The sequence below is a fragment of the Nannospalax galili genome, unplaced genomic scaffold, assembly GCF_000622305.1.
Source record: "Nannospalax galili isolate Female #2095 unplaced genomic scaffold, S.galili_v1.0 scaffold438, whole genome shotgun sequence".
Taxonomy (NCBI): Eukaryota; Metazoa; Chordata; class Mammalia; order Rodentia; family Spalacidae; genus Nannospalax; species Nannospalax galili.
Window position 1 is genome coordinate 165,542 of NW_008341416.1, and position 22,847 is coordinate 188,388.

At 44.4% G+C, this 22,847-nt stretch overlaps 1 pseudogene; it reads left to right on the forward strand.

The window, feature by feature from the left end:
• The first annotated feature begins 513 nt into the window (after positions 1 to 513).
• On the forward strand, positions 514 to 985 carry LOC103737135 (annotated as a pseudogene).
• The last annotated feature ends 21,862 nt before the right edge of the window (positions 986 to 22,847 follow it).

The window sequence follows — 22,847 nt, forward strand, 5'->3', positions numbered from 1 at the left end:
ACTAATTTGACTCAATAGGCCTTAACATAAAAGACAAAATGCATGCAATCTAGTGGGGGGTGGGTATGGGAGGGTGCCGATGGGGAAAAAGGTATGAAGATGATTAAGATGTTGTGTATGAAATACACGAAAATTCAATAAAATATACATAAAAAAGAGCAGCCAGTGCTCTTAAACACTGAGTCATCTCTCCAGCCTCTTCTCCTTCTTTTCAAACTTTATATATTTATTTATTCATTTGATATTTCTGAAACAGAGTTTAATTCTGTAACCCAAGCTGACCTAGAACTCATTATGTATCTCTATGGAACCCAGGTTGGCCTCTAACATAGCAATCCTCCTATTCAGTCTCTTTTCCTAAACATAGGAATTACAGGTGTAAGCCACCACACTCAATGAATTATTTAAACTTTTTTTTTCCTTTTTTTATGGTACTAGGGTTTGAACCCAGAGCCTGGTGCATGCTAGGCAAACACTAGATTTTTTGGCAAGTGGGTCTCACGGAGGTTCAACATGCATACTAAGGAATGTTATTTTTATTCAGCGTTCATCTACCCCTACCACAGCATGATGTGCGTCTGGAACAACTGCAAGGTGTTCAGATTTTGTAAATCCAAATGCCATAAAAAGTTTTAAAAGACGCATAACCCTCTCAAGGTCAGGAAAGCAGCCAGTAAAGAGCTCAGCATGGAGAACTCATTTGAATTTGAAAAGCACAAAAATGAACCTGTGAAATATGAGAGCTACGGAATAAAACTACTGATGCACTGAAGAGAACTGAAGAGATCAAGCAGAAACGCCCAGCAAAATTCATCATGAACAGATTAAAAGAAAATAAAGAGCTATGGAAAGTTCAGGACATCAAAGTCAAGCAAAACATCCATCTCATCAGGACCCCTCTCACAGGCAAAGGAAAGCAGTCAGAGGAAAAAAAAAAACGGTACAGCAGTTACAGGAGGATGTGGACATGGAGGATGCTTCTTAAGCTCACTGCCCATAACCAGCTCTGTGAACACTGGAAATCTCTGGAGACTTACAATCTCTAAGTTATTGATTTGTTACATACGGTTGCTGAGAGAGGGGTATTTAAAGGCTTCTCTCTGACATTGCTGTCTGTAAAGCACAGAACGTACTACATTGCATTGCAATCGTCCAGCTTTGTTGAAAGTTAGGCTCACATAAACACGAGGTTCTGTGTGTAGACGAACAAGTCAACTGTGGATATAGCATGGTCATGCTATGTGGGTAATGGCATCAGGCAACATCTCTGAACAACTAAATACAAAATTCATGGCTGGTGAGACATTTTCTTTGCAATAGAATAGTCTGTATTTGGGTTATTGAGGCAGGGGCCACAACAAGAAACCATCAGCTCACATAAGGACCTCAGTATCTTTTTTGAGACAGAGTCTCACTATGTAGCCCTAGCTGATCTGGAACTGACTACGGACCAGGCTGGCCTCAAACTCCCAGAGATCTGCCTGCCTCTGTCTCCTGAGTGCTGGGGCTAAATAAAGGTCTAATCCACCCTTCCCTCCAGCATCTTTGGATTTAGTATTTCTGCTTACTAGTTTCCTCAGGGGAGCATAATGGTTGCATCTAGTGAGGCTGACCCTGCTGATAGGTAGCTGTGGATGTTGAGGGATGAGAGTTGCATGAACTTTGCCTGAACAGCACCTTGTTATTTCTGCTTTGGCGAATTCTCAGTTCCTATTCGTGATTTCTGGCAGAGCAGGCTCCCCTCTTCCCCTAGCCTAGCAATGACCTAGAAGCAAAAGAATCTCAGTGCCTTTTAAAATGTATTGGTTGTTTTGGGAAAAGAGAACTTATGGAAGTTATGGAACTTTGTCTATTATTTGTACATAAAATAAAACCATATCTAAAGTTAAAAAAAAAACACTCTACCACTGAGTCATATCCCCTCAAATTTCAATAGACTCAGTAAGAAACATTCAAATTACTTGACTTCTTCCCTACCTAGCAATTTATTTAACTTCTGTGTGTGTGTGTGTGTGTGTGTGTGTGTGTGTGTGTGTGTGTGTGTTCAGGTGCACAACTGCCATGCAGTCGGTGTGGTGGTCAGACAACAATCTTGGGTGTTGAGCCTCTCCATCTACCTTGTTTGAGACAGAGTCTCTCCTGGTGCACACCACTGTGTATGCCAGACTAGCTGGCCTTTGTGCTTCTGGGCATTCTCCTGTGGCCCCTCCCACTTCCCCATAGGAATGCTGGGATTATAGGCTCTACAGGAGATTAGACACTGAAATTCACATTGAGGAACTGCACATCAATGATTTTATGCACCACTTTGTCCAGCTTTACATGAATTCTGAGGAACAAAACTCAGGTCATCAGGCTTGTACAAGTGTTCTGCCCACTGAACCACCCTCCCAGGCCTCTACCTATCAATATGAATAAAAAGCTTTGATCAGAGTCACATACTGAAAATGTTTAAGTCATCCAACATCAGTGGCTCTGAAAGCCATGTCTTCCAAACCAATTGTCAAACTTCTTCCCAGTAGAGTGCTTCTGCAATGACACAGAGGTACTCTGAAGAGATAATGGCAGGAGATCAGCTGTTGCCTCTGTCATGGGTCTAGCCACCACTTAACAGGACACAGGAGTACATATCTGTAATCCCAGTTACAGGAGAGGCTGTGGTTAGGAGGTCACTTGAATATAGGAGCTAAAGGCCAGTGTGGGCAGCATCACCAGATCTTATTTCAGAAATAAACAGGGCTGGTAAGTTAGCCCAGGGGGTAAAGGTGCTTGCTGCTCATGCCTGACCACCTGAGTTTGACCACTGAAACCCATATAAAGGTGAAAGGAGAGAACCAACTCCACAAAGTTGTCTTCTGACCTCACACTCACACAGTGGCGCATATGTACCTGAACACAAGCACACAAACACACACACAATAATAATAACAATCATAATTAATAATAATAATAATAATAATAATAGTAATAAGCACACACACACAATTAGGACCTGAGAAATTACTCAGCTGGTAAAGACACTTATTGCCACACCTGACAACCTGAGTTTGATCCCCAGACTCAATGGTAGAAGGAGAAAACCGACTCCTACAATTTGTCCTCTGACCTCCACATGCACACTGTGGCATGTGCATGCACTCACACACACACACACACACACACACACACACACACACAATATAGATAAATAAAGGTAAAATCTGATGGTTACATAGATGGCTCTTGTTTAAACTAAATAGGTTACAAAGGAAAACCAAATAGTCGGGAACCTGGGAAAGGGACTGAACTGGTAGAGATGAGGGCACTAATTGGGATAGGAGAGAGATAAGAGAATATTGGGATGAGAGTAATCAAAATACATTATACGAATGCATGAAATTGTCAAACAACAAAATTAATTAAAAAATAAATAAACATGTTTGCTTTAAAATTGTATAGATAAATAATGGAGCTTGGCATGGTGGCACATGCCTTTAATCCTAGCACTCAGGAGACTGAAGCAGGCAGATCACTGTGAGATTGAGGCCAGCCTTGTCTACATAGCAAGTTCCAGGTTAGCTGGGGCTACAGGGAGACCTTGTTTCACAAACAAATGGAATTTAAGCCAGGTGTGGTGGCCCATGCCTGTAATCCCCACACTTGGGAGGCTGAGACAGGAGGATTTCTATGAGTTCCAGGCCATCCTAGATCACTTAGGAAGTTCCAAGCCAACTTACGTTACAGAGTAAGATCATTCTGTGTAGACAGAGTTGGCTATGAGTGATGATGGTTGGTGATGATGGTATGCAGTGATGGTACATACAGGCTTCTTACCATGTTCTGTTTCCTTTTGTGAAAGTGTAAGATTTTCTAATAAAATTAGAAGGCAGGCCTGGGGTGTAGTTCAGTTGGTAGAGTGCTTGCCTAGCATGTTTAATCCCCAGCACTGCATAAACCTGGTATGGTGGCTCTATAATCCCACACTGGGGAGGTGGAGGCAGGAGGATGTTTTAAAGTTGACCTTAGCTACAAGTGAATTTGAGACCAATGCGGACTACATGAGACCGTGTTTCAAAATGAAAATAATAATTAATAATAATAACAAAAGTTCTACCTCATGGAAATAACACTATTTTGCTTTTTAAAAAACTTCTCTGAAGGCCGGGCATGGTGGCGCACACCTTTAATCCCAGCACTTGGGAGGCAGAGGCAGGTGGATCTCTGTGAGTTCAAGGCCAGCCTGGTCTGAATAGTGAGTTCCAGGACAGCTGGGGTGACAAGGGGCGACAAGGAGACCCTGACTCAAAAAGACCAAAAAAAAAAAAAAAATTCTCTGCATACTTTCCAGCAGCCAATTAATTAAGGATAAATGGCATTTGGCTTAGCTGTGTAGCCCCAATTCGACAAATTCAGCCAGCGTTAAAGTCAACGAGTTAATCACAGGACCTCCTGGCCAGGACTGCTCCATAGATCCGTCTTCAGCATCATCTTTGTCAAAATCACTGTCCTAGATCTAGACACAGGTTTCAGCTGTCAGCTATCACAGCCCCAGCTACCTCTGAGGCAGCAAAATGCTGTCATCACCAGTGAGGTCTGTGATGCATCTCAGAGGAGCAATGACCTGGAGGTATCCTGCCAAGTAGAGATGCCAGAAATAACGGACCGCTGAGATGCTGAGATGTGATGTTGAGGAAACAGAGGCACAGGAATTCTCTCCTGGACCTGGAGAGCATCCACTGTGCCTGGAAGGAGACCAAAGGGAGGCTTAGTTCTGAAGGGATGTCATGCTCCCTGGTGAAGCTGACGCTTTGTAATTCTGTCGCATTTGCTCCCTTGCTCATAAACCAGGTAGGGAGGACTCTGAAGAAAGGCACTACTGGCTTTGGTGCAAACTCAGGAGTGGGTGAACTTGTTATAATCTAGGGATGAAGTATTTATAGTCTTCATGGGACAGCCAGCCCATGTGGGAGTTTCCTCACCCCTTCCTTCACCCCTACTCCTTCCACCATCTTTGAGTGGGTCAGCTCTGTGGAGAGGGTTCCAGCCCTGCAGCACGAAGTTCTTTTAGTTTCTTTTCCTATCGCTGTGATGAAATGCCCTGACAAAAGCCACTTAAGGGAGAAAAGGTTTATACTGGCTCACGGGCCAAGGGTATAATCTGTCACGGTGGGGACATCAAGGCAGCAGGAGCTTGAAGCAGCTGGTCACATTGCATCCCCACAGTCAGGAAGCAGAGGACGTGAACGCTGGTGCTCGGCTCCCTTTCTACAGATACAATTTAGGATTCCATCCAGCCAATGACTCTACCACAGTGGGTGGGTCAATCAAGATAACTCCCACAGGTGGGCCACAGAAGCCCATCCTCCAGGAGATCTGAGATTTCTGTTCAGTTGACAATTAACGTTGACATCACACTCTGTCTCCAGGGCTAAACCCACCTTCCTTTTTAATGACTCTGAATAAAGCTCAGCAGCCACCTCTGGTTTCTCAGGCAGCTTCCGAAACACAGTCTTATCTCTGTACTGGTATCCATGTGAAAGAAGGTCCCAGCTGTCCCTTTCATCTCATAGAAGCTGGAAGACATGCAGACAGTTTGGGAGAACAGCCCAAATCAGGCCTATACCCAGGCCAGGTGTCATGGATAAGAAAGCAGGGATGCTTTCTTAGCAGAGATGTAATGCAGTGATTCCTGCCTCTGTCACCTTTCCCATCCCAGGATGGTTTATGACCAGGATCACTGTGATGGTTAATACTGATAGACAAGTTGATGGATCTGGAATCAACTAAGAGGTGTGCCAGTGGGCATTTCCAGGAAGGGTAAACTGAGGGGAGAAGACCCTCCCCCAGAGGGGTGGCACCTTCCAGCAGCAGCTACCATGTTCTTAGCCTCCCTAATATCCAGGTGTCCATTGTTGGACTACCCAACCTCTACTGTACAAACCAATCTAATAAATCCCCTTCTATAATACATACTCATTCTTGTCAGTTCTGTTCCATTTCTCTAGAGAACCCTTACTAATGCACAGCCGCTAGCTCATCTGCCAGCCTCCAGTCTGGACACCTCCACTCCATTCTCACACAGAAGCCACAGTGCTCTCTCTAAAACATAAACCAGATTACATCAGCCCCCACTAACAAGCCTTCGGTGACTGCCTGTCGCCTCCAAAGCCCTAACGCGGTAGTCCATCACCCCACTGCCCACACCCATCTCTCATCATTTTCCCTGGCACATCCAGCACTTGCCAGGCTGACTCATGGCTCCTGAGATGTTTGTGTGACCCCGGCAGTGTTTCCCAAACCCCAAGGCCTGGCTCAGTGGGAGCTTTGCTGGCGACTTGTTCAGCATTCATCACACTGCGCTGTAATTGCTGGCTTCCTTCCCTGGTCAACCCAACTGAACTCCAAGGGCCTGAACTGTGCTCCCTAGTGCTGTCTAGGGAGAAAGCACTCAAACCCAGCAACACTCAAGGCTGGCCTGCTCAACTGAGAGGACCTGCCCCCAAATGACTTTTCGTCCATCTTAATACTTTCTTCTTTGAAACACTTGAGTAATTACTTTAAACAAGCAGTCTCTACGCTCTTCCTATCTCCGCCTCAGTCTTCAGACCTCATAACAGAATGTTTCTATGGAGTAAGAATGTCCTGGAGATAGCCTGCAACCAGCCCATCTTAATACTTTCTTCTTTGAAACACTTGAGTAATTACAAACAAGCAGTCTCTACGCTCTTCCTATCTCCGCCTCAGTCTTCAGACCTCGTAACAGAATGTTTCTATGGAGTAAGAATGTCCTGGAGATAGCCTGCAACCACTGGGCAACGTAAAGGCTGCTGTCATGATTCGCTTTGATGCTCAACTCAACACAACCTGGAATCACCAGGAAGAGTCTCAATGGGAGATTGTCTACATTGGGTTGGCCTGTGAGCTTGTCTATGGGGGATTAGTTAATTGATATGGGAAGACACAGTCCACTGTGGGTGGCACCATTCCCAAGGAAGGGGTCCTGCACTGTATAACAGCGATGAAAGCAAGCTAAGCAGTAGGCAAGCATGCATCCATTCTCTCTTTGACCTTGGATAAAATGCAACTCACTGCCTTGAGTTCTCGCCTTGACTTCTCTGCAGTGATGGACTGTAACCTGGAATTGTAAGCCCAATAAACCATTTCTTCCCTAAGCTGCTTTTTGTCAGAATTTTTTTTTTTTTTTTCGTCTTTGAGACAGGGTCTCCCTGTAGCCCCAGATGTCCTGGATTCACTATAGAGACCATGCTGGCCTCGAACTCACAGAGATCCACCTGCCTCTGCCTCCTGAGTGCTGGCATTAAAGGCATGTGCCACCACACCCGGCCTTATCAGAATATTTTAACACAGCAACAGAAAAGAAATTTGGGCAGCCACTTTCACGGCCCCAGACTACAGAGGGCTGAGCCTACAGATAATCACTGGCTCCTAGGAATCATTGGCCCCGAACAAAATGCGGTAGTTTCTCCACTGAATACAAACAAAATCTCAATAAAAGAATTTCCAATACAGTTGCTCAGAGTTTCCAGAAGTCTGTGAACTTAGACACAGGGCAGATTTGAGTTTAAGCACTGTTTTTGCCTAGTAATGCCTAGTACACTACCCACTACTATAACAAACAATCCCTAATCTCAGGCACTCAGTGCAGTGAAACATTCATCCCCCTCACCCAAAGCTAAATGCAGCCATTCTGAGAAGTGCAGTTCTCCTGGGTGCGCATCTCCAAACCAAGCTAGTAGTCCCCCACCAGGTCATTGCACTAAAGAGTCTGCAGGCAGAGAGCGAGGGTGTGGAAATCTACTCAGGAAAGTAGGGGATGCCCTCTCCAGCCCTCTAAAGGCCTCTGGCTGGAAACAAGAGGAGGGGCAGGAAATGTAGAAAAATGCTAAAACAAAAAAAACAAAAAAAAAAACCCAGGTTTTGCTTCTGCCTCACCTACTCCTACTCCGCAGGGTTGCTGGGCTTAATGCATCACTTTAAGGTCCTGGTCCAACGTGGAGGCTAAAAAGGACAGTTTCTTTTTGTCTTTATCTCTGGTTACAATCCTGGCTAGAAAAGCTCTAGAATGATCTCTACATGCAAATAAGCCTAAATATGCAAATTATATGCAAATGAATCTCAGGCCTTTTAAGCACTTACTGATAAAACTTTTCAAGCATGTGAAAGTAGACGGAATAAAGACGAGAGGGCCTAGGGATAGCTCAGTACTTGCCTCACAAGCATGTGGACCTGCATCCAGATCCCCAGTACCCACATTCAAAAAAAAAAAAAGACCTGAGAAAAAAGCCAGGCACAACAGCAGGTGCTTGAATCCTACAACTGGGAAGGCAGAGACAAAAGGATCACTGGGGCTCACTGGCCAGCTGATCTAGCCTCCCTAATCAGGGAGTTCCAGGTTCAGTGAGAAACCCTATCTCAAAATATAAGGAGAGGCCAGGCTTAGTGGCTCACACCTTTAATCCCAGCACTCTGGTGGCAGAGGCAAAAAAATCTCTGTGAGATGGAGGCCAGCCTGGTGGCCAGCTGGAGCTACAGGGGACCCTGCCTCAAATTATATTAATAATTATATTTATTATTAATATAATAAAAATTGAAGAAGACACCCAACATGGGCCTCTAGCCACATGCACATGTATCCGTACACATATAAGCACAAACACCCACACACATACATTTGTACACACACTCATGAACATGTATATACACACACACACATACAAAATGGAGTTGTTGGTATCAAATCCTAGCAAAGAAATAAATCAGAATTATGAAGGAGGAGGTCTGTATGTCATGTATGTCTGATGATGGGACCTGTCACAAAGACCCTCTCAGGACCAGGCATGGTGGCACACACCGATAATCCCGGTTCTCTGGAGGCTGAGGAAAAGAGAGTGAGTTCTAAGTCAAACTGGGCTACAAAGCAAGACCTTGTCTCAAAAACAAACAAAAGCAAAGGCCCTGTCAGTGCCACAACCTTCCACAAAGGCCATCATAACTTTACACAAAGCATACGTCTATGTGATCGTCTGTCCAGCAACTGCCTGCCCAAGTTTAGGGTGACCTCACTCTTCTTCTTGATCCCTATATCCAAGGATAATTATTTCAGGGCCACTTCTGCAATCCTCCTCATTTTGCCTTTAAAACCTTCCCCCTTGCCCAATCTCCCTGAATCCACACCGACTTTACACACAATGCGCACTGCTCCTCTGAACGGGACTCCAAAACTTTGAAGAGTTTCTCTATTTGTTGTTAGGTTCTCAGACACTGTCCAGCCATCAGACAACCCAAGGAAACCAACAGATTATTTGGACAGCTGTATGCTAAGCGAAAAGATAAAGTCCCCCGAATGTCACCTTAACACCTACCAGTCCACAAACACACTTCTGTCCTGTTCTGAAAAAAGGCTGGTTTGGGATTTCCTGTTTGCAGAGTAAGGAGATTTGAGGAGTCTTCCTGTGGGGGGTAAGCCACGGAAGGGAGCTTCTCTAAGGAGTCATGATTCAGGGGGAAGCCAGCTGTTCAGACAGGCGTCCTGAGGCAGGTGGGATGAGACATTGGGAGGGAACAGGCAAGAAGCCTGGACATACTTCAGCGCGCTATAGAGGATTGAGAGGATGAAGACAGGTGACTGATTGAGACTCAGCCTCCAGAATACAGACTATTACGTGTACATACAAATGAGTAGCACCAAAAAGAAACAGGGAGGCAACATGGGATACTCTTGAGGAGACCACATCCTTACCTTGGCCTGGCACCTAAATAGCCATCTCTGAGATTTTTTTTCTTAGTGATGGTGGGCCTTTCTGTGAGAACCGTGGCTGGTCATTGAACCCCCAATATGCTCTGGTCTTGATTTGAGAGATCCTCTTGCTAAGGTGGCACAAGAGACGGGGTGTTGAGTGCTGAATGACCCCTCAGGTAGCCAACCTCTTTCCCTGAGCTCCATGTTCATGAGGACACTCTGCTATCCCATGCCAAGACTGTCCAGATTCCACAGTGGCCTGAATCCATCGACTTCCTGACCCCTCAGGTGGTTGCTTGTGTCTGCTTCTGAATTCTCGGTTCCTCTAGAGAGAAGTAGAAAATCAAGGAAAGCTAGGCCAGAGAGTCTACCTTGGGGAGAAGGCATTGTTTCAACTTTATCTCTTTAAGATTTTGAAAACAAGGAGGCCCAGTCAGTAAGATGGAACATAAAGCCTGTGTCATGAGACTCTAAGAAGATGAAGAACTATTTTTCCCTGGGTGGTCTATCCTTTATCATCTCTGCAGCAAAGCCACAAGATGGAAGTGAACACACACACACACACACACACACACACACACACACACACAAATGTACTCAAATCCAACATAAACAATCATCAAGGCCCCTAGCAGAGATGTAGGGGGAGGATGCCAACTAGTTTCCTGTTCAACGTCAGGGCACCACCTCAGTTTGACTCATTTTGATAGTCACAGAAACTGGCTTTCATTTTGGGCTCATAACTAGTCATTTAAAGGCCAAGCTTCCAAACCTGGCCTCCAGGTTCTCAAATACTCACATTGCTTTTCCTATATCAGCCCTCTCTTTTTTTCAAAATTCATATTTCATTTTCAACTAAATTTCCATTTTCTCCTTCATTATGTTGATTGGTTATCACTATGACAACCATCCACATCCTAGACTTCCTCTTAGCAATGGGCCCATAAGCAAGGGCTTGTCCCGTCATCCTCTATTAGTCAAAGTGTTGATGAGTTTTACTTGTCGATGAATACTTCTTCAATTTGTTGCCTTGTAGCTAGGGCAACTCTGTGGCTACTAAGCTTTGGGTAGGAAAAAAAAATTCTTCACTAAGAAGAGGAAATAATTTACTTGTCTTTAGAAACAGTTTTTTCCAACAGATAAAGCAGGGCAGTGACCCAACTTTCTTACATAGCAAAAAGTCCATAACGCAAGAGCAAAAACTCTTTTTGTAACCTATAGAACTTCAAACTGAGTGTGGTGGTACACATTTATGAACCCAGCACTTAGAAGGATTGAAAGTTCAAGACCAATCTAAGCTACAGAGCAAAACCCCATCTCAAAAACACTAAAACAAAGGGGCCGGTAAGAGGGCTCAGTGAGTAAAGGCACTTGCTGCCAAGCCCAAGGATCTCAGTTAGATCCTTGAGACCCACATAATAGGAGAGCACTGTATTACAAAAGTTTTTCTCTGATCTCTACATACAGGAAGTGACACACACAAGCAGTCTCTCTCTCTCTCTCTCTCTCTCACACACACACACACACACACACACACACTCACATACACACACACTAAATGTAATAACTTTTAAAAATTTAGAGCTAAAGCCTACCTTAAAGGTTTTTCTCACACTCGTGATTACAAAGTACTTTGGTCGGTGATTTTCCCTCAAAAATAGTGCTAGTCAGCTAGGTGTGGTGGTACACGCCTTTAATCCTAGCACCTAGGAGGCAAAGGCAGGCAGATCTTTGTGAGTTCGAGGCCAGCCTGGTCTACATATCAAGTTCCAGGACAACAAGGAGACCCTGTCTCAAAAAGACCAAAAAAATAAATAAATAATAGTGCTAGCCATAAGTCGACTGAAGACCAGTATAAAGAGAGTCATTTCACAAACCTTGCTTTATCTTCTGGGAAGCACACATACTAGATACTTGACTCCTAGAGATATTAAAATATTTTCAAGCCAAAAATATATTCAGAAGGCATTGATTTAAATTAACTTTGTTAAAGTGATGATCCATAAATATGTGTCCAGTGATAAAAGGGAACACAGCCTTGCTCCAGACTTGCATTCCACAACTAGTGATTTTAAAGTAATCTGCTAATTAGGTTATTGTTTTCTACCACAATATACGGGAGTAACTCTCCTATTCCTCTGCATGTGTGAGTGTGTGTGTGTGTGTGTGTGTGTGAGAGTGTGTGTGTGTGTGTGTTATAATTGGGTGTCATGGTGTATATTTTATTAATATATAAGCATGGTTTTGCTTGTTTGTTACTTGTTTTTTTGAGGCGGGATCTCACTCTGTAGCCTAAGCTAGCCTGAGAACTCACTATGTAACCTAGCCTGACTTCCCATTCACAGCAATCCTTCTGCCTCGGCCTTCCAAGGGCTAGGATCACAGGCAAAGCTACCATGCCCAGCTCAATAATATGACCATGCTAATAAGAATAAACATAAAAACTGTGCTCTGGGACTTGGGCACTGTAGCTCAGTAGTGGAGTTCTGACCTTAGGGTCAATATGCATGGCTGTGGCTTCTATTCCCAACAGAGAAGAAGAAGAGGAAGAGGAGGGGGAGAGGAGGAGGAGGAGGAGGAGGAGGAGGAGGGAGGAGGCAGTATTTGGTACAAGCTATAGCAGTGTTGTGGGTGTAGGAGGGTGGCAGCTTTTTAAGGGTGAGGTCATTGATCAGTCACCAGGTGTAATAAGGTGTGTCTCAAAGCTGAAATGAGCTGAGAGATGTTTTAATCCTTGGTCCAAGTGATGATTCTGTGGGTGTAGACATACACAATAAATTATCAGACTGTATAGATTTATACACATTGCTACACTGTGACATGTCTCTATTTTTTAAAAAAAAAATATCATTGCCAAAGTGGACTTCAGAGAAAATCTCCGTTTCTCTTGGTTTTGACCATAGAAGCATCAAAATCCCTCCAAAACTGTGGCAAGTGGGAAAGAAAAATGGGCTCAGGCAATACATCTGTGAACTTTTACCAACTCCGTAAGGACTAAGATCCACAATCCAAGAAAGTAGTCAGCAAATGCTCATTTATCTCTGACTCTGTAAACTGATTTGTTTCGTACTCTTCAAATTCCCTATACTTAGTCCCCTTCGCTGTCACTTGGTATTAGGCAAAGTACAGTTGACTCTTGTTATTCACAGTTGCTATGTTCTCTAAAGTTGCCAAGAACACTGAATTAGCAAATACCAAGCCATTGCTCCTGGGAGAAAATATAAGCTTAGGTTCTTATGAGCATCTGGGTACATTTTCACCATGCAATTAATATAATCTTGTTTATACAGACCTTATTTAAAAAAATATTTTTTGATATGTTGACATTTAATTCCATGTACTATAACTCATAACTGAACTAAGATTATTTAACAAGTTTATTTTTTTCCTACACCACAGATCATAACCTCATGGGCTCAGGAGCTCTTTATCCCAATGTCTGGGGGCCAGTTTTAAACAGCAAAATCAACAAAAATGAAAAAAAGTGACACTAGAAGAAGGACACTTGTTTATGGCATGGGAGCTGAAAAGACGAGGCAGTGTTGTCCTTCCTCATCCCCGGCTGGGCACGTGCATATTGAATGACTCAAAATTCCTGCCACTCTGCCCGTGCCCAAAAACGCACTTGGAAGTATTGTGTATGCTAATTTTGAGGTTGCAAATAAACTTTAGCAAGCAGGTGAAATGGCAAACGTAGAACCCATGAATACTGAGAATTAGCTGTATTTCGAAATGTTCAGCTTGGTGGGGAACTAAGGGAGGGAGCTAATGTCTATGCCAATGGTTATCAGTTTTTACCACATATCAAAGAGCCTATCTGGGGAGCTTGATAAATACTGATGGCCCAAGCTGTAATCCAGAGGCACTGAAGTAAGAGTCTCTGGAATAGAAAACAGACATCAGTGTTTGGTTGCTGTTGCTCCTGCTGCTGTTTTAAAGTTCCTGGGGGTGTAAGTTACGGTGATTTGCCATGTTGAAATTCAGTGGTCTTGGCTTTGAGAATGAGAGCGGCCCATCCTGAAGGTTAGGATGCTGTCAACAGCATTGGTTAGAAGGAGAAAAGCTAAAGGGATTGTTAGATCCTCTAGTAAGCTAATTATCAGTTACTCTGCTGCAACATTATTTCAGTATATCTGTGAGTTAGGAATACAGACATAGCTTAGCAAGTTCCTTGGGGTCAGTATCTGTCCCAAAGTTTAAAAAAATTCAAGGTAACCATATCACCAACTTACCTTGTTATGATAAAATACCTGACAAGTACACTTAAAAGAGAAGGGTTTATCTTGGCTCACACTCCGAGAGTACTGCCCATCGTGTGGGGGATGGGATGGTGGCAGGAATGAGGCAGCTGCTCACATTCATCCACATCCATGAGACAGAGAGATGAATGCTGGTGCTCAGCTCACTTTCTCCTTTTTATTGGGTACAGGACCCATGCCCCCTGAATAGCACCACCCATTTTTAAGATGGGTCTTGCTACCTCAATTAGCCTAATCAAGAAAATTGCTTATAAGCTTGGCCAGAGGCTAACCTCATCTATATATGATTTGAGAGCCTGTCAAATTGACAATCAGTACTAACCACACACAGGGCAATCGTCACTTCAGATGACACAGCTGTTAAGGATATGATTCTAAGATCAGCATAGCAGTTGTTGGCAGTATCCAGTTCTTTGGATGGGGAACCTAGATGCCCCCCACCCCCACCGCCAGCTCCTTGCTCACTAGCTGTTGGCTAGAGCTACTGCTAGTTCCTTGTCAGGTGGGATCATTTATAGGGCAGCCCATAACATGGCAGCTAGCTTGTATTAATATGACCAAATGAGAAAGCAAGAAAGAATGTCCTTGAGAAATCCACAATCTGTTTGTCCCTTTGCCAGATCCTCTTTATTAGAATCAAGTCTCTAGGTCCAGCCCACTCTTCAAGGGAAGGAACCTCCCAAATGTATGAACATGACAAGAGTGTGTTCATGTGTGTGTGTGTGTGTGTGTGTGTGTGTGTGTGTGTGTGTGTGTGATGCCAAGGATCAAACCACATAGCTAATTGCTCTACCACTGAATTACATTCCAGCTCTTGTTTTTTCGATATAGAGACTCTATATATAACCCAAACTGGGCTCAATTTCTTGATTTTCCAGCCTCAGAGTCCTGAGCTCTAAATGCCAGCCTGCCCAATTCATTAGGAAACATCATAGAAGCTGTTTACCACACTACGATTTCCTCCCTAGACATTTTCTTTCCAAAGCAACATCTTAGAGTTTCCAGTTTGGTCTTGAATAAAGACATTTCTATTTTCTTATATCTATATTTCAAAGTAAATATATGTGAATTGTTCATGTCCTAGATTAAATGAGGATAAATCTACACATGCCTGAATTTCTTTCTCCTGTTTTTAGTCTTTTGCCTGTTCAGGAATAATGGTCACCACACAATGGGGAAGAAATGTCTTCCACCAAATTCATGTAATAACATGCTAGGACTAAGTATAAGTCTTTTATATTAAGTACAAATTCATGAATTTCTAGGCACAGGAAATATAATGGAATGTAACCAAAGACAGGTATGTTCTTGGTACCTTCAGCAAAGAAGCTCATGTGGCCGGCCTGGGATGTGTGCTGGGGAAAGAATGAGAAGGTGATGGCAGACCGAAAGAACATTCTAACAGACCATACAGGGCCAGGAAGGGCATGTGTACCAGTCACCTACTACATAACAAATGAGCCCAAAATGTTGAGTGTAGACAAAAATAAACCTTCAATATCTCACAGTTTCTCTGTATTTTTTTATTTTTAAATATTTTTAATGTTTTATTATTTTATTTTATGTGTATGAGTGTATTGCCTGCATATATATTAGTGCATCCATGTCAAACAATGCCTGTAGAGGTCAGAAGAGGGTGTCAGATTCCCCTGGAACTGGAGTTACAGACAGTTGTTAGCCACCATGTGGGTGCTAGAATTGAACCCAGGTCCTCTGCAAGAGCAGCCAGTGCTCTTAACTACTGAACCATCTCTCCTGCTTTCTGTATATATTTAGGACTGATTTCCTTTGTTAATTCTGTCTTGGGCTCCCTCATGCATTTGTGGGTGATTGCTGATTTTATTACATTCCTCTGCAGGTTTGATTTGGGGGTGAAAGATCCATTTCTGAGACAACTCATCAGGATCCTGGTAAGTCCGAGCTCTTGGCAAAGTTCTCAGTACTTCACTGTGGCGCTCTCTCAAGCTTGAGTGGCCTGGTGGCTGGAATCTCTCAAAGAACGGTGTAGAAGTTGCTTCCTTTGCAAGTCATCAAATATAAATGAGTCTAACTCAGGATGGAAGACATTGTCCTGAGAACCAGGAGAGAAGATCACTGGGGCCATATTAGAGGCTGCCTCCCCATCATGGCTTTTATTGTGAGAGGGATGGATGGGGAGCCATTAGTGGGCTTGGAACAGAAGAGATATGCTCTGACTTACTTTTTTGAAAAACTTTTTTTGTAGCTGGGCGTGGTGGCACACGCCTTTAATCCCAGCACTTGGGAGGCAGAGGCAGGCAGATCTCTATGAGTTCGAGGCCAGGCTGGTCTACATAGCTAGTTTCAGGCCAGCTGAGGCTATAGGGAGACCCTGTCTCAAAAAGACCAAAAAAACCCTTTTTTGTTAGTTTTTTTGTTTGTTTGCTTGTTTTGTTGTGTGTGAATATGTGTGTATGTGTATGTACCTGCATGCATTTGTGTGTGTGTGTGTGTGTCATGGGTGGGCAAGCTCATTCATACAATGTATGTGGAGGCCAAAGAGATCAACATCAGGATATCTTCCTCAATAATTTCTTCATTGTTTTCTTTTCTTTTTTGAGACAGGGTCTCTCACTGATCCTAGAGTTCACCATTTCAGCTAGACTGGCTGGCCAGTGAGCTTCCAAGGTCCTCCTATTTCTGTGTCTCCAGTGCTGGGGTTATAGGCATACTCTATCACACCCAGCTTTTACATGGGTACTGGGATCCAAACACAGGTACACACTTCGTCCACTGAGCCATCTCCTCAGCCCCGACTTAAGTTTTAAAAGGGTTACCTTGGCTGCCGCGGAGAGAAGGGACAAAGATGGGAGGAGAGGGATTCATTGGGAGGCTATCATGGTGGCTCACACCAGGATGGTGACAGTGGAGATGGAAACGGGTGATCAGGTTCAGAATATGGTAGAGGTAAAGGGATTTGCTGAAGGGCTGATGATAGGAAGATGGAGTGTCAAGCAGTCTAATGTTTCCAACCAGAGCGGCCAGAAGACGGAGTTGCCAGTTCTTGAGACCTGGAGGAAGGGCAGATCTTCCAGCCTAGCCTACAGTTTGATTTGGGGTGTGGTAACTTCGAGATGCTTACCCATCTTTGGCTTCAAGTCGGATTATAGAGAAGAGGCAGTATTTACTTGCTCTGCCTTCTCTCTCCTCAAGCCAGCTCTCAACCTCTGCTAAGTGCTGCCCAGATCACCACTGCCAAGACGCTGAGAGAGTGCATGGGGAAATACTGAGATGACCTCTAAACAAAGCAAGCAGTGCTACCAAATATAAAAGCCCTCAGGGTGTCAAAAATGAGCAATTTAGGGCTAGGGATGCAGTTCAGTTGACAGAGTGCTTGCCTGGCATGCAAGAGGCCCTGGAGTTCCATCCCCTGCACCATACAAACCAGGTATGGTGGTGGCATACTTCTGTAATCCCAATACTTGGGAGGCAGAGGCAGGAGAATCAAGAGTTCAAGGTCAGGGGCTAGAGACTTGGTTTAGTGATTAAGAGCACGTACTGTTCTTGCAGAGGACAGGAGTTCAGTTCTCAGCACCCACATCAGGTGGCTCACAATCACCTGTATCCAGCTCAAGGGCATCCAATGCTTCTGGCCTCCACAGGCACCTGCACTCACATACACACACACACACACACACACACACACACACACACACACACACAAAACCCACAATTTAAAAATAAAATATTTTTAAAAGGGCATAAAAGAATTCAAGACCATCCTCAGCTACATAGTAAGTTTGAGGTCAGACTTGGCTACAGAGGAACCTGTCCCATAAAAGAGAGGAGAGAACACATCTGGTACTGTAGACCCCCTGTAGCAGGGGAGTGACTGCAATTGCTTTGTTAGATGGAAATGACGCATCTGCTAAAGTACCGACCAAGCATTTGTGTTTACCTCCATAGGGTAAGTTATCGCAGCAGTCACTGTTTAGACGTTCTTGCTTCTTGCTGTGTGTGTTTTTTATAGTAGATGGAATCCCACTGAAATGGGCCAACAGCCCATGGAAAACAGATGATACAGAGACCTGAAAGTTCAGTGCCTTGCCACAATTGGAGGAAGATCATCCCACACCTACCACCTCCTCCAAGGCTCAGGGCTTTTGAGAAAGAGGTTGGCAGAAAGAATGTGAGAGCCGGAGGAAGGGGTGGAGTGTAAACTGGAAGTATCTTCTGACCACTATGCCAGCAAGCTATAGTCACACCTGCTTCCCATGCTCATCAAGGAGTCCAGAGGGGACTCAGTTACCCCTCCCACCCAATCAGTCGAGCTTAGCTGCATGTGGGGGAGGGGATAAGGACATATAAGCTGAGAACACCAAGAGGCACCTCTCTCACCATTTTGTGGGGCTGTTGGGAGGTCACAGGATCTGTATTTGAGTGTAGACTTTATGATGAAGCTATAAATGTGGGGCACCCACTCTTCTGTAAATAAACCCCTCGCCTATGTGCTGTTAAAATAATAATAATAATTAATAATAATAATTATGAAATACTTTTTTTAAAAAGGAGAGGAGAGTGGAAAGAAAGGAAGAGAAATTGTGATAGAGCAAAAAGCCAGAAAGGAAGAAAGACAGACAGAAAGGTGAACAGCTTTCATGTGGTCAGGCTTCCCACCAATTCTGTTCACCACAGCCTTTTCTGAGTCACCCACAAGAGCGCTCTGAAAGCGCCAGCCCAGGCTTGCTCCTGCCTGGGCTTGTTTCTCCTGGCGGCTTTGTGCTGCAGGGAAAGGCAAGATAAGGAAAACCACCATTTGTCCTCTTCGTTTTCTTCTTGCAATCAAGTGTGAAGTAAACAAGAGAGGACTTTTAATCTTGCTTGTGCAGAGGAGGAAATAGAAGCCTTGAGAGGTCAAGCGATTAGCTAAAGGTCACTCAGCTAGTAAGTGGCTGCTGCCAGATCCTAAACTTCTGCCCAAGCTTGTGACCTCCATTCGGGGCTTGTGACATCAAAAGCAAATATGTTTTTCTTCACAGAGACCTGTGTTCTAGGCTCCCCAATCTGACCGTCAACACAACTGGTTCCAAATCCTTATAGTTCCACACTCACTGGACAGGAGTCTAATCAACAATAGTATCTAACATTTCTTGAGCTTTGACACAAGGTCTTCTGAGCAGTTTACATTTATTATCTTGTTTAGTCCACATAGCAATCTGAAGTAGGAACAGACATGTGAAGGTTAACAACTTTTCCTGAGCATAACAGAAGTGCGAAGTCTGCATTCAAGTGTGAAAGTTTTGACTGCAAGAAACCAAGATCATTAGGCACCTCTTTTAAAAACAGTTCCCAAGAACTGGCAAGATGGCTCAGTAGGTAAGGTGCTTGCCACAAAGCCCGATGACCCAAGTTTGATCCCAGGGAATCCCCACAGAATGGAAGAAGAAAACCAATTCCAGCAAGCTGTCCTCCTCACACCTATGGCACAATTGTGGCCCTACTTCCACATACAGATAAATTAAATAAATACAAATGTACATACATAAGTGTGGATCTTAAAAGAAAATATATATACAAACAGTACCATTTGAGATGGCTTCAAATGAAATCTTCAGGAAAACAGATCTCAACCAATCACAACCACTGTTCAAACCATGCTTGGGTACTGATTTCCCCTTTTTCCTTTCCTTTAAATTTCATACTATAACAATAGCCCTGCATTCACATTCCTGGGTCCTATCAGAAGAGGTTTTGAACCAGAGCCTTGAAGACACCTGCATGTATAATCATCATTGGTTAATTTTGTTTTGTTTTTTGGGACAAGATCCAGACTGGCCTCAAACCCATGAGCCTCCTGCCTCAGCTTCTTGAGTTCCAGGACTATAAGCACAGCATCATCCCCCACTGAGGTCTAACATTTCTGAGGTTAGAAAACCTGATGGAGGGTCTATGAAGATGGCTTTGTTGGTAAACCACTTGCTTGCTGTGCTGGCCTCTGCGGGCACCTGTACGCATGTATGCATGCATACACACAAAGATACACAGAAAGACATAAATAAAATAAAGTAAATCTTATTTTAAAAAAAATAAGGTAGAGGGGCTGGAGAGATGGCTCAGTAGTTAAGAACACTGGTTGTTCTTGGAGAAGACCCAGGTTCGAATCCCAGCACCCACATGGCAGCTAACAACTGTGGGTAACTCCAGTCCCAGGGGATCCGACAGCCTCTTCTCACCTCCGTGGGCATTGCACGACACGGTGCACTTACCTACATGCAGGCAATACATGCATACACATAAATAAAAATAATATATAAAATTTTAAAAAATAATAATAAGGTAGAGATAGATGAGGAAGACATCGGATATGAACCTCTGGCCTCCAAACACAGGAGAGCACACATGTATGCACATAAAAGGAGGAGAGGACGAGAGAAGAGAGGAAGGGGAGAAAACAAAGCCTGACCGACACAGCAGAATATTAGCTGGAGTACAGAACTATTTCACCTAGAAAGTGGGAGTTTGTTAACAAGTTGATGCATCCTATGGTGCTCATTTCTCCCTGTGTGTGGTCGTTCTTCCCCCGGGACACCAGGGCACCTTTGGAAAGAGCAGAAGAAGTTGAACAGTTCCGTGGAAAAAGCCTGGAGTTAAGCTCCGCCCCCCCCCCCAATTCCATAAAATACTGCTGCAGAGGATCCATTCACCTTCCCAATGGCCGTCTGTTAGGAAGCCTCATCCTGATCCAGCAATGTCACCATCATCACAAATCCCCCCACAAGCAGAATTTAATATGCAAATTTTCTCAAAAACATTCCAGAAGATGTGTATGTAGCTCAGTTGGTAGAGTGCTTGCCCAGCATGCAGGACACCTTGGTTTGTATCCTCAGCACCCCATAAACTAGATGTGGTAGCATGCTCCTGTAATCCCAGCACTCAGGAGGAGGCATGAAGATCAGAACTCACAGTCATCCCTGGCTACATAGAGAGTTCAAGGCCAGCCTGGGATACATGATACCTTTTCTGAAAAAAAAAAAAAAAAAAAAAATTCACCAGAGAAGTCAGTGCAGCTCTATAAAACAGAGGAGCCCAGGAACCCAGTTTGGAACTGATCTTGTACAGCGGTGTATTCAAAACTGGGTTACTACAGGAATCTCTTGAGAAGCCCTCTCTAAAAGAGACTTCCAGGCCTCACCCTGATCAGTCTTTATCGGGGTGGGAACAGGAGCAGGTGCTTTTAATAAGAAGCCCAGAACCTGAGGATGAGCCAGGTGTAGAATCCAAGGGCCTAGGACATCGAGAGGCCAGAGTGGAAAGAGCCACACACAGCAGAGTGCTGTCTGGGAGCCACAATCAGGAGGAAGTTTCCAAGGAGGGGCAAGGTGCATAGGAGGTCAAGCTTTACAGGATCAGGGCAACGTGTGCCTTTAGGGGAGGCTGCGCCCTTCCAGTAACACAGAGGGACCGGAGAAGAAAGGGGCCACGTTGTTCCAACAGCAAGTTCAGACCTGGTGTCCCCCAGTACCCGGTCACCTGGTAGTACTACACAGCTGGCTGGCCTTGGAGGAAAGGGTGGGTCTCCACTTTGAAGCCAGCAGGGCACACTTCCTCCCATTGCCACAGAGTGCCCTGGGCAGGGCACAGGGACACAAGACAGAGTCCGGCTCACCCAGCTTCTTTGCATCCCACACAGCAGAGCCAGGAGCCAGGTGAGGAAGGGGCCCAAACCTGTAGGAGGCCGTCTAAAGCATCTCCTACCTAACAGAATGGAAAGAACCATTTGTTAGACTTGGAGGGCTGTGTGAGAAGTGTATCAACATGTCCAGGGCTTTGACACTAATCCACCATCTTTGACTTTGTTAACACCCCTCACTGGTCCCTAATCATCCAGGGACAGGTCCCTGCCTTACTTTTTTTCCCCCTAAACTTGGGATTGAACCCAGGAACCTTGCACATACTGGGCAAATACCCCATCACTGCCTTATATCCCCAGTCCTTTTTTTTTTTTTTTTTTTGGTTTTTTTTGGACAGGGTCTCCCCGTAGCCCCAGCTATCCTGGAACTCACTATGTAGACCAGGCTGGCCTTGAACTCACAGAGATCTGCCTGCTTTTGCCTCCTGAGTGCTGGGATTAAAGGTATGCGCCACCTCCCACCTCCCCAGTCCTTTTTATTTGTTTGGTTTTTATTTCTTTATTTATTACATTTTCCAAACTGGGTCTCACTGTGTTGTCCTGGTTGGCCTTGAACTTGGGATTCTCCCGGTTTAGCCTCCTGAATAGCTAAGATTATAGGCCTGCACTGCTAGCCCCACAACTGCCTTTACTTTTTAGAAGGCCTATGCCTAGCATCAAGCCCAGCATAAATAAGTGATAAATATTCATTAAACTGACCTGAATTCTTCTTCAGGTGACCTCAAGGCTTTCCATCTCTGTCACTGTACATTCATATCAGTTGGGTATTCAACTAAAGGAAATACCGTGATCTGTTCAACAACCTGCACACAGGGACTGAAGAGATGGTTCCATTGGTTAAGTGCTTGTTGCTAAGCATGAGGACCTAAGTTCCATCACCAACACCCATCTAAAAAGGCAGGTGCAGGGACTGGAGAGATGGCTCAAGAGTTAAAAGCACTCACTGCTCTTGCAGAGGACCTGGGTTCAGTTCCCAGCACCCACATGGTGGCTCACAACTACCTGTAACTCCACTTCTAGAGGATCCAGTGCTCTCTTCTGGCCTCTGAGGGCCCCTGCACACATGTGGTGCACATACATACACACAGGCATACACACATACACATTTCATAAATAAATACACATACATTACATAAATAAATACTTGTTTAAAGCCAGGCACAGTGACATGCACCTGAAATTGTAGTTCTGGGGAGACAGA